We start from the raw sequence: 11,482 nt of genomic DNA on the forward strand, positions 1-11,482 counted from the left end.
GTGACGGCTGGTAGGGTGGAAGGTGAGGACAAGGGGGACTCTGCCCTTGTTACGAGTAGGGGAATGGAGAGTGAGAGCAGAGTCACGGGGTATAGAAGAGACCCTGGTGCGAGCCTCATCTATAGTAGAAGAGGGGAACCCCCTCTTGTACATCTCCGATTCCCTCATCTCATCCTAGGTGCAGATGCGGCGTAGACGGAAGAATTGGGAGTAGGGGATAGAGTCCTTACAGGAAGCAGGGTGGGATGAAGTGTAGTTCAGATAGCCATGGGAGTCAGTGGGTTTATAGTGGATGTCGGTCAGAAGTCTTTCACCTGCGATGGAGATGGTGAGATCATGAAATGGTAGGAAAATGTCGGAAATGGTCCAGGTGTATTTGAGTGTCGGATGGAAGTTAGTGGTGAAATGGATGAAGTCAGTGAGTTGTGTGTGTGTGTAGGAGGTAGCACCAATGCAGTCGTCGATGTAGCGGAGGTAGAGTTAGGGCCAAGGATTGTTCGACGTACCCTACAAAGAGGCAGGCATAGCTAGGGCCCATGCGCCTGCCCATAGCTACGCCTTGTATTTGGAGGAAATGGGAGGAGTCAAATGAAAATTTATTAACAGTAAGGACCAGCTCCGCTAGGCAGAGGAGTGTATCAGTAGACAGGGTTTGGTTGGTTCTGCGGCCGAGGAAGAAACGAAGGGCTTTGAGACCTTCCTGGTGGGGGATGGATGTGTAGAGTGACTGGACGTCCATGGTGAAGATGAGGGAATGGGGGCCTAGAAAACAGAAGTCCTGGAGTAGATGAAGAGCGTGTGAGGTGTCTTGAACATAGGTAGGGAAACCCCCTCCGTAACTCCCTGGTCAATTCGTCCCTTCCCACCCGAACCACTTTGCGTACGCTGACCAAAATGTCCCATCTACACTTGCCTGCATTTGGCCTATATCTCTCTAAACCTCTCCTATCCATGAAGCTGACCAAATGATTTTTAAATGTTGTTATAGTACCTGCCTCAACCACTTCCTCTGGCAGCTGTTTCTATACACCCACCACTGTCTATGTGAAAAAGTTGCTCATCAGGTTCCTATTAAATCTTTCCCCTTTCATTTTAAACCGATCTATCTCCACTGATTATTGATTGTCCCTCACTGGGTAAAGGACACTGTGCATCTACCCTTTCTCTTCCCCTCAAGATCGCATACATCACTATAAGATTATCCCTCATCCTCCTGCGCTGAAAGAAATAAAGTCCTAGCCTGCCCACCCTCTCCTTACAGCTTAGGCCCTCAAATTCTAGCACCAGCGTTAATCTTCTCTGCTCTCTTTCCAGATGAACAACATCTTTCCTATAGCAGAGTGACCAAAACTGAACACAATGCTCCAAATGTGGCTTCACTAACATATAACATAACTGTAGCATAACATCCCAAATTCTAAACTTATTACCTGACCGATGAAGGCCAATGTGCCAAAAGCATTCTTGACCATCCTACTGTATCTACCTGTAACCCCACTTTCGAGGAACTATGTACCTGTACTCCTGGAACCCTCTGCGCTACAACAGTCCAAAGGGTCTTTCGCAAATTGCTCTGGACAAGACTGATTGACAAAATCAGCAGACAACAGTTTTGAGTTATATCAATAGAAAACATCTCCAAACTGTGTGTGAAAGATGACAGAGACCCGCTACTGCAACCACTGCATTAACAGACGTATCACAGTCACAGGCTAGCCTGCAGTCTGCAGCTGGGAATGGATTTGAGAGCAACAGCAGATGAGATTTGTGACCACATTGCCATCAGCAATTGACTGCCAACATTCATAATCCTTCATCAGTCTGTAAATTAAATATTGATGTTTGTAATTTGGATTGTTGGAGATGTCTAATAAATGTTGTCTTTAGAGGATCATGCTGCTATCAGGGCAATGTCAGGACATTAATATTGTCCAGAGATATATTCTGATCCTGATTACACATACATGGTTGGGCTGATGTCCTTCAGATTTCTAAGACCAATTGTATTCCTCATCCATGGGTGCCAGCGCTACCTTAGACGTCACAAAGTTCAGAAAATAAAGTCATGGAGTCATATAGCATTGGAAACAGGCCCTTCGCCCCAACCTGTCCATGCTGAGCAGGATGTCCATCTTCCACAGTTAAACTGGCCACAATTTAAGAATAAGGAGTAATCCATTTAGAACGGAGACGAGGAAACACTTTTTCTCACAGAGAGTGGTGAGTGTGTGGAATTCTCTGCCTCAGAGGGCGGTGGAGGCAGGTTCTCTGGATGCTTTCAAGAGAGAGCTAGATAGGGCTCTTAAAAATAGCGGTGTCAGGGGATGTGGGGGGAAGGCAGGAAAGGGGTACTGATTGGGGATAATAATAATAAATTTAATTTTTATAGCGCTTTTCTAAGACTCAAAGTCGCTTTACAATAGTAACAGACAATAGCAAACGGAGAAGCGGCGAACAAACAGCGCCAGCGTCCTCTCCGTGCAGCACATAAAGAAATAATACAGACATAACAATAATAAAGACATTTAAACATAAAAACATCCCCCCACAATGGTTCCCATTATGAGGGAAGGCACAATGTCCAGTCCCCATCCCCAGTTCACCTATAGTCGGGCCCATTGAGGCCTCCACAGTTGCCTCCACGGAGGCCCGATGTTCCAGGCCGTTTTCGCCGGGTGATGGTGCGTCGTTTGCTCCGGCGTCGGGAGAATCCTCACAGCGGCTTGGGAACCCTGGAACGGCCGCTTCCGTACTGGAGACCGCGGCTTCCGAAGCCAACAAGGCCGCGCCGGATGGAGCTCCACAACTGGTGATCTCGTCGAGAGATCCCAGGCTCCCGATGTAAAGTCAGCGCCGCCGCCCGCAGCTGGTCGCTCCACAGTCCCGCAGCTCCGCGATGCTTTTTATCGCCGGTCCCAGCATACCGGAGTTCCAGCGCGGCGACCCGGGCAAGGCATCGCCCGCTCCGCGATAGCGCTCCAGCGCTGTGCCGCCGCCGAAGCCGAGGTACTGGGCGGTCCCCGACAGGAAACGCCGCTCCAGGCCCGCTGGTAGGCCGCGAGGACGGGTCGAAACTGCAGCCCGGAGAAAAGCCGCCTCTCCGACCAGGTAGGGACCCTGAAGGACAGTTTCTCCCTCCCCCCCCCCCCCACATAAAAACGTTTAGACCTCCAAACAAAACACTTTAACTACTCTATAAAAGATGAAGAGACAGACAGCTGCTGGCTGGGCAGCCATGCACAGGACAGCGCCCCCAACGCTGGATGATCAGCTATGATCACATTGAATGGCGGTGCTGGCTTGAAGGGCCGAATGGCCTACTCCTGCACCTATTGTCTATTGTCCTTGGCCCATCTAGAGGAGCAGGTTAATTTTCACACCTGACATTTCCATATCTCTAGACTCCCTCTCCCGTGATGCTCAGACTAAAGAAGAGTCTCGACCCGAAACGTCACCCATTCCTTCTCTCCAGAGATGCTGCCTGTTGCGCTGAGTTACTCCAGCATTTTGTGTCTACCTTCAGATTAATTAATTCCCTCTTGTTTCTCCCACCAACATGTCTTTCTGAATTATCTGTCATTTTATTACATATCATTTCTGAGCTCAAAGGAACAATTTCTTTGGATAGGACACAAATGAAGTGCAATGGGAAAATCCAAGGTCATCTTTCTTGAGCTGCCTGTGATCAACCAATCCTGTTTGATCTTATTTTCAGGACGAGACGCTACAAAAACTGGAAGCTCTGAATGTGAACTTGATAATTCTCCAAATTCAGCTTCTGTCAACCTGATTGAGTTATTATTCAGTATGGAGCTTATTGCTTTTACAGGAGTTCAGTTCAGTTTAGTTTAGTTTATTGTCACGTGTACCGTGGAACAGTGAAGAGGTTTTGTTGCGTGCTAATCAGTCAGCGGAATGATTACATTCAATCCATTTACAGTGTCTAGATACATGATAAGGGACTACGTTCAGCGCAAGGTAAAGCTAGCAAAGTCCGATCAAGGATAGCCAGAGGGTCTCCAATGAGGTTGATAGTAGTTCAGCGCTGCTGTCTGGTTGTGGTAGGATGACTCAGTTGCCTGATAACAGCTGGGAAGAAACTGTCCCTGAATCTGGTGGTGTGCGTTTTCACACTTCTATACCTTTTGCCTGATGGGAGAGGGGAGAAGAGGGAGTGGCCAGGGTGCGACTTATCTATGATTATGCTGCTGGCCTTGCCAAGGCAGCGTGAGGTATAAATGGAGTCAATAAAGAGGTTGTTTTGTGTGATGGTCTGGGCTGCGTCCACAATTCGCTGCAATTTCTTGCGGTCTTGGATGGAGCTGTTCCCAAACCAAGCGGTGATGCATTGCGATGAAATGCTTTCTATGATGCATCTGATGTATGGGGTACTAATCAAGTTTCAGACTAAAGGGCCTGTCCCACTTGGGCGTCATTTGCACGTCATTTACGCGACATCATTTACGCGTCACATTACGCACGCATGGTGCGTGGTGATGTAGGCAGTGACGTGCGGTTGCGTGCAGTGCCCCAGGATTTTGGGATGTACAAAATCTTCGCACGCCACCTGCGTCACGCACAAATGACGCCCAAGTGGGGCAGGCCCTTAACTCTAAGCAAAGTCAACATGTAATGCCCCTGTCCCACTTAGGAAACCAGAACGGAAACCTCTGGAGACTTTGCGCCCCACCCAAGGTTTCCGTGCGGTTCCCGGAGGTTGCAGGTGGTTGCCGGAGGTTGCAGGTAGTGGAAGCAGGTAGGGAGACTGACAAAAACCTCCGGGAACCACACGGAAACCTTGGGTGGGGCACAAAGTCTCCAGAGGTTTCCGTTCAGGTTTCCTAAGTGGGACAGGGGCATTACTCAGTGTTTTGCGATCACTGCACCAACTAATGAATGTACAAGTTTGTAACATGCGTTGCATAATATAGCCATGAGTTCTATTTTTTATTGCGTGGGCAGTTGCCCTTGAGTTTGCTGAAAATGTATTGATGCTTATGTAACAGATTGGCTACAGTTTGTGCAGAGTCAGAAGCTTTTGACATTTGCTATGGAAGCTGCACTTGAGTCTACAGTGCCGATTAACTGAACAAATGGCTTTTATGAAATTAGCAGACAGCTTCTTGTGCAGCCACAATTCAGTAAAAACCTTGAAGATACCCAGAGTAGAACAGCCCCTATAAGTGGGCAGCTCACAGCTGGAGTGCAGCCTGTCAGCATAATTTGCAGCATATCACATAAAGGGAAAACTAGGAGTGAAATTGAGTTGTTATTACGCTATAATTTAAACACATTCATGAGAAATTGCTTTTCCAGTGTTTTAATTATGGCATTACCATCCTAATTTAAAGTAGTGGGGGGTCTTGGATGCCTGAGCCCAGGTCAATGCAAACAAGAAACCTATGCCTTTTCTTGAATTAGCCATTGCACATGCTGTCTATTTGAAGTGTTCTCTGTGTTAAGTTATTGTGGTAATGTTTCAGTCAAACATTAGCAATTGTAAGATGTGCTAATGTCACTCGTGGGTTTTTGTGCTGATTGTATAAGTGAAGAAGCAGAGGCAATGGTGTGAAATGAAACGTACAATGAAGACAGCTGAGTAATTTCTAAGAATTACAGCTAGCTGCTACATATTATCCCCCAGGAGAATGGGAAGGAGTTGAAGGGGAGATGCATCATTTGCATTCTTACACCTTAATGAGTGTTTTTATCTAATTTAAGAAAGCTGAAGAAAAGAGGTTAAAGATGAAGGTTGATGGGAATGGAATCAAAATGATATGATGGCTGAGCAATGGGAAACAGAGAGCAGTAATGAAAGAAAAAGCAACAAATTACAAATCTTATAAATATCAAATGAAAGCTGAGAGAAATTGCTGGAGAAATTCATCACGTCAGGCAGTAGCTGAGATCACAGAGTCACATAGCACGGAAACAGGCCCTTCTGCCCAACTTGTCCATGTTGACCAGGATGCTCCATGTAAGCTAATTGCATTTGCCTGCGTTTGACCCAAATCTCTCTAAACTTTTTCTATCCATGTACCTGTCCTTAGCACGCGACAAAAGCTTTTCACTATACCTCGGTACATGTGACAATAAACTAAACGGAGCTGAAGAGACTTTTAAACACTGCTATAGTACCTGCCTCATCTGCCTCTGCTTGTAGCTTGTTCCAATGTGTCAAGCCAATGACCCTTCTTTAAAACAGAAATATATGTTTCAATTTGCAGAAGGAGGAAGGTTAGAGATAACAAAGGTAATGTTTGTGATAAACTGAAATCCTACGGTGTCCGTGTAATGCAATGCTTTTGGAACCACCTTGTTAATAGATGTGTGAGTTCCACAAATGGACATTGGGAAAGGATACTTGCAGACACGATGAGTGGAAATCCGAAATAAAAGCAAGTGCTGGAGTTACCCAGCAGAGAGGATCACTGAGGTAATGCCACAGGCTGGATGACCTTTCATCAGAATCGGCCAGTTCTGTTACCTGAGGTTGGTGAATTCAATATTGAGTCCAGAGGGCTCGGTGAGCCTTGACGGAAGATGAGGTGATGTTCCTCAAACTAACATTGAGATTTGTGGGAACAGTGCATTTCTCATATTTTTAAATGGCCAAGCAAGTCTCCGCTAGTACTCTGCACAATCTCATTAAACTCACCCCCCCCCCCCCCCTCATACTTGCATGTAACCTGTTCTCTATCCCCTTGTCCATTATGTTGCACTATTGTGCTGCACATAGTGGAACTGTTGCCTGACTGTTGCAGAGACCTCGGTTCAATCTTGACATCAGGTGCTGTCTATGTAGAGTTTGCACATTCAAAGTGCTTCATTTCTCCCCACATCCTAAACATGTGGGTTGATTGGCCCTGTGAATAAGTATGCGAGTGTATATAATATATTAGATCACAGTTCAAGCATTTCTTCTGCTTTATATTTAGCCCCCTCTCTCTTAACTGTGCTTATTTATCCATAACCCAGACAACCCCAAGGGTGTTGTATCTGTGAGACAAACTTGGTCTCCACCCATCATGTCATATTTCAGATTCTCTACCAACCCTGGAAGAGGCCATTCAGTTCATCGTGTCCATACTAGCTCTCAGAACATCCCCATCCATCCCGTTCCCCCACTTATTCGATTGCAGCCTATTTTGTGCCACATGCCCTTCAATTCCCCAGTTTTTCCTGCATATCCACCCACATTAAGGTGAAGTTTTCACCAGCTAATTAACCTCAGCAAATCTTTGGGATTCGGGAGTAAATCAGAGAACCAGAGGACACCCATGTGGTGACCAAGGGTCACTGGAGATATGAGGCAACAGCACGCCCTCTTCCACCAGCCTCACAGACTCTCCCTTTGTTCACTCTGTTTATTTCTCCGCGGATGCTGCCTGGTCTGCCGAGTATTTCCAGCACTTTTGCTTTCTTGTTATGAGTGAAAGATTATTTCTTGGACAAGTAGCCCGTGTAAAGTGGATTTATCCAGGTGTCAGTAAGATACATTAATAACATCGTTACAGAGCACAATATCTAAATATGCAGTTGACACAAAATGTTGAGACAGAGTGAACCAGGTAGTAATAGACCATGGAGATAAATATAAATATTGGTGGTGTTCAAGAAGGAACTGCAGATGCTGGAAAATCGAAGGTAGACAAAAGTGCTGGAGAAACTCAGCGGGTGCGGCAGCATCTATGGAGTGAAGGAAATAGGCAACGTTTCGTGCCTACATGGTCACAGGGAGAACGTAGAAACTCCGTACAGAAAGCATCCATAGTCAGGATCAAACCCAGGTCTCTGGTGCTGCCAGGCAGCAATTCTACCGCTGCACCACCGTGCCAGGAATTTAAAGTTGTCACAACTTTAGAGAGGCTGCGGAGGAACTACACAACAATGTTCCAACGATGAGAGACGTTAGTTATGAGGATGGATTGGAAAAATTGGGTTTGTTATCTTTGTCGAGAACAAGTTGCAAGGAGGTTTGATAGAAGCATTTAAAATCATGAAAGGTTTTGAGACAATAGATAGGGAGAAACTGTTTCCATTGACAGTGGGGTGAAGAGCCACAGAACATAAAATGAGAGTGATTGACAAAATAATCAAAAGTGACACGAGGAAAAGCTTTATTACGACAAGCATGGAGAATGAGGGAATTGTTGTAAGGAGTAGTGGAGGCAGATTGATTTGTGTTCAAACAGAAGCTGGATACATATCAGAAGGGAAAGAATTTGTAGGGCTCTGGGGAGTGGGCAGAGAAGTAGATGCCAGGAACTGCAGGTGCTTGAATCTTGCGTGGAATACAAGGTGATAGAGTAACTCAGTGGATCATGCAGCATCTCTGGAGGTCATGGATGGGCAATGTTTCGGGTCAGGAAGACTCGAGGAGGATGGTCTATCCTTGTGCTGAGCGATGCTGCCTGACCTGCTGAGTTACTCCATACTTTGTGTTCTGGGCAGATCAGTAAAACCTCCAGATTCCGCACCTCCAGATTCCACACCACGGTTTCTTCCCAGCTGTTATCAGGCAACTGAACCATCCTACCAGAACGAGAGAGCAGTCCTGAACTACTATCTACCTCAATGGTGACCCTCGGACTATCCTTGATCGGACTTTGCTGGCTTTACCTAGCACAAAAGGTTATTCCCTTATCATGTATCTACACAGTGTAAATGGCTCGATTGTAACCATGCATTGTCTTACCGCTGACTGGATAGCATGCAACAAAAGCTGTACTTTAATAAACTAATCTAAACTAAATTTGCTGGATCACTGGCAGGGCCCGTGTGGACTTGACAGGAGAAATACTGTAAGTATCCTGTGGTTCTGGGAACTTAACAATAAACAAAAAATAAATAATTCCAAGTGTCTCCTACACAAACCAGGAGCCACCCAGCGGGATTCCAGGTAGACAAAGTGTGATATTAAACTACCCCAACTTTAATACTGAAAATGCCTGTCACAGTGTGTAGGAAAGAACTGCAGATGCTGGTTTAAATCTGATTGATGCCGATAGTCGCAAATTGCTGGAGTAACTCAACGGGATGGGCAGCATCTCTGGAGAGAAGGAATGGGTGACGTTTTGGGTCGGGACTCTTCTCATGCCTGTCACAATCCTGCCTGCAGGCATAATTGGCACTACAGAAGGAAGAAACATGCTTCCTTTCATGTAGCACCTGTCACTACCTCAGGATGTCCTAAACCACTTCAAAGCCCAGGAGGTATCCTTGAAGTGAGGTCACTGCAGCGTTTCAGGGAAACATAGTGGCTGGATCGAGTACGACAAGGCCCCCGGTTATATTTTATTGTTTGAGGATACATATTGGCTTGGGCTCTGCAAATTCTCTTGCCTTCTGAATGGTGCCTCAGGTTCGATTATGTTCCCCTGGACAGGCTGGGTGGTTTTGCTTTCATACTTCACCCTATGGGCAGCCTGCAGAATGCCAGCCCGGACTGGAGTGATAATTGAGGCTGTCACCTTCACAAACAGAGGTGAGTGGGTTTGCCCACTGGCCCATGGGTGGGCACCCGTCAGATGGTGGACTGGGCTTTGAACCTGTTGACTTTCTGACTCAGATGAAATGTTGGTGCTGAACCACGGCAGGGCTTGCCTGTTGTTGCCGATGTTTGTGATGATGAATAATGTCCTGCAGACACTGTGTTTAACACATGATGAAATACTGTATTATTTTTGCCATTGCACGGAACACTGAAACTAAAAAGGCAAAACGTTTGCTCCAGGCCATACAGAGAACTCTCTATGAAAAGTGAGTTAAGGGGATTTTGACATTTGTGTAACAAAAAGACATGTGGGGGCTGCTGTCATGAAATAGACTTAATTTAATATTTAGGAAAGATAATTTTATGAATACTTACATGCTCATCATTTTGAAATTCTCTTTGACATCAACGCAATAAGGGCCCTCTGAATAAATTGAGTTCGGGAGGAAGCGATAGTGGCTGGGGAGGAGGAGGAAGAGAGCAAAAAAACGAACTTTGACTTTCTAGCCAAAATGCGACATGTGCATAATGCATTGAAGAATTTAATCCACTCAGAAAATGAACTGTTAAGTTTTCTCTGGATTGAGATCTATTGAATTTCCTTCTCAGGAAAACCATGATGGAAAGTAATGTTTCGAGCTCCAGGGTGGATAGACTCAACTTCAATTCATTTGAAATGATATTTAAAGCTTCAAAGTACAGTATGTGTGTACAGTAGTATTTTAAACACTACCCATGCCCGTTGCAGATGGAACAGATGGACATGTGAGACACAGTGAGTTCAAGAAAGTATGTGTAGTTTATTCCAGACATTTTCAGAGAGGAACTTTCTCAGCTTTTTGTTTAAACCCAGAGAGCACTTACTCACAATCCTCAGAGGTTACAGCCTTCCAGGAATAATTGCTGTTCACAATCAACATTTCATACACTGCAATAACTAAACAAAAATCTGGAATACCACAAATGTTATTTTCAAATTTTTACAAATATTTTTTAAATTAGAAACATTACAGCCATATTAAGAATTGAGCCCAGAATTACCAGCATTAAAGTGTAAATTCTTAACTCCAGGGATATCTACTTAACCTGTGTTTTCTTTGCCATGTGTATGAAGTTGCATTTATTGCCTGCAAAACAAGATAAGTAGTTGGGGAGATATTTCATCCCTGGTCTGGGAGTTAATGGGCGGTCTGATATGTGAAGATTAAAGTTTGAACTGAAGATTTCTCAAAGCTTTGACAGTTTTGTGAAATACATTCAGTACCTTGACCTTGGTGAAATAAACCAAAGAGAAAATGTGCGGCTCGGTGGCTTAGCGGTAGAGCTACTGCCTTACAGCGCCAGAGACCCGGGTTCAATCCTGACTACGGGAATTGATAGGGTTTTTCTGAGATCTTCAGTTTCCTCCCACACTCCAAAGATGTACAGGTTTGTAGGTTAATTGGCTTGGTAGAATTGCCCCTAGTGTGTGTAGGGTAGTGTTAATGAGCGGAGATCGCTGGTCGGTCTGGAATCGGTGGGCCGGAGGGCCTGTTTCTGCGCTGTGTCTTTAAGCTAAACTAAACTAAAGAAAATGGGTGCAGCAGATGTCTGGAGCAATAACCAAACTGCTGGAGGAACTCTGTGGGTCAAGCAGCAATTGTGAACGCAATGAAATGGTCGGCATTTTGGACCGGGATCTTTCAGCTAGAAAAATAGCATCAATACCACTGAATCGGGAATCTCATTGCAGGCTATTGATTTATATTGAAGATACAAGGAACAGCAGCTGCTGGGATCTTGATCAAGTCTGGTTTCAACCCGAAACATCGCCTGTCCATTCCCTCCACAGATGCTATCTCATTCTCTGAGTTCCTCCAGGACTTTGTGTTTTGCTATTGTTTTATTTTGTTTCAATGGGGCCTCCGAGCTAATGTCCAAGTCAGATGTGCTATTTTAAAGTTGTGACCACAAACATGAGACGTAACAAGGGCTGAACCTCTTCCT

The sequence above is a fragment of the Amblyraja radiata genome, chromosome 25, assembly GCF_010909765.2.
Source record: "Amblyraja radiata isolate CabotCenter1 chromosome 25, sAmbRad1.1.pri, whole genome shotgun sequence".
Lineage (NCBI taxonomy): Eukaryota > Metazoa > Chordata > Chondrichthyes > Rajiformes > Rajidae > Amblyraja > Amblyraja radiata.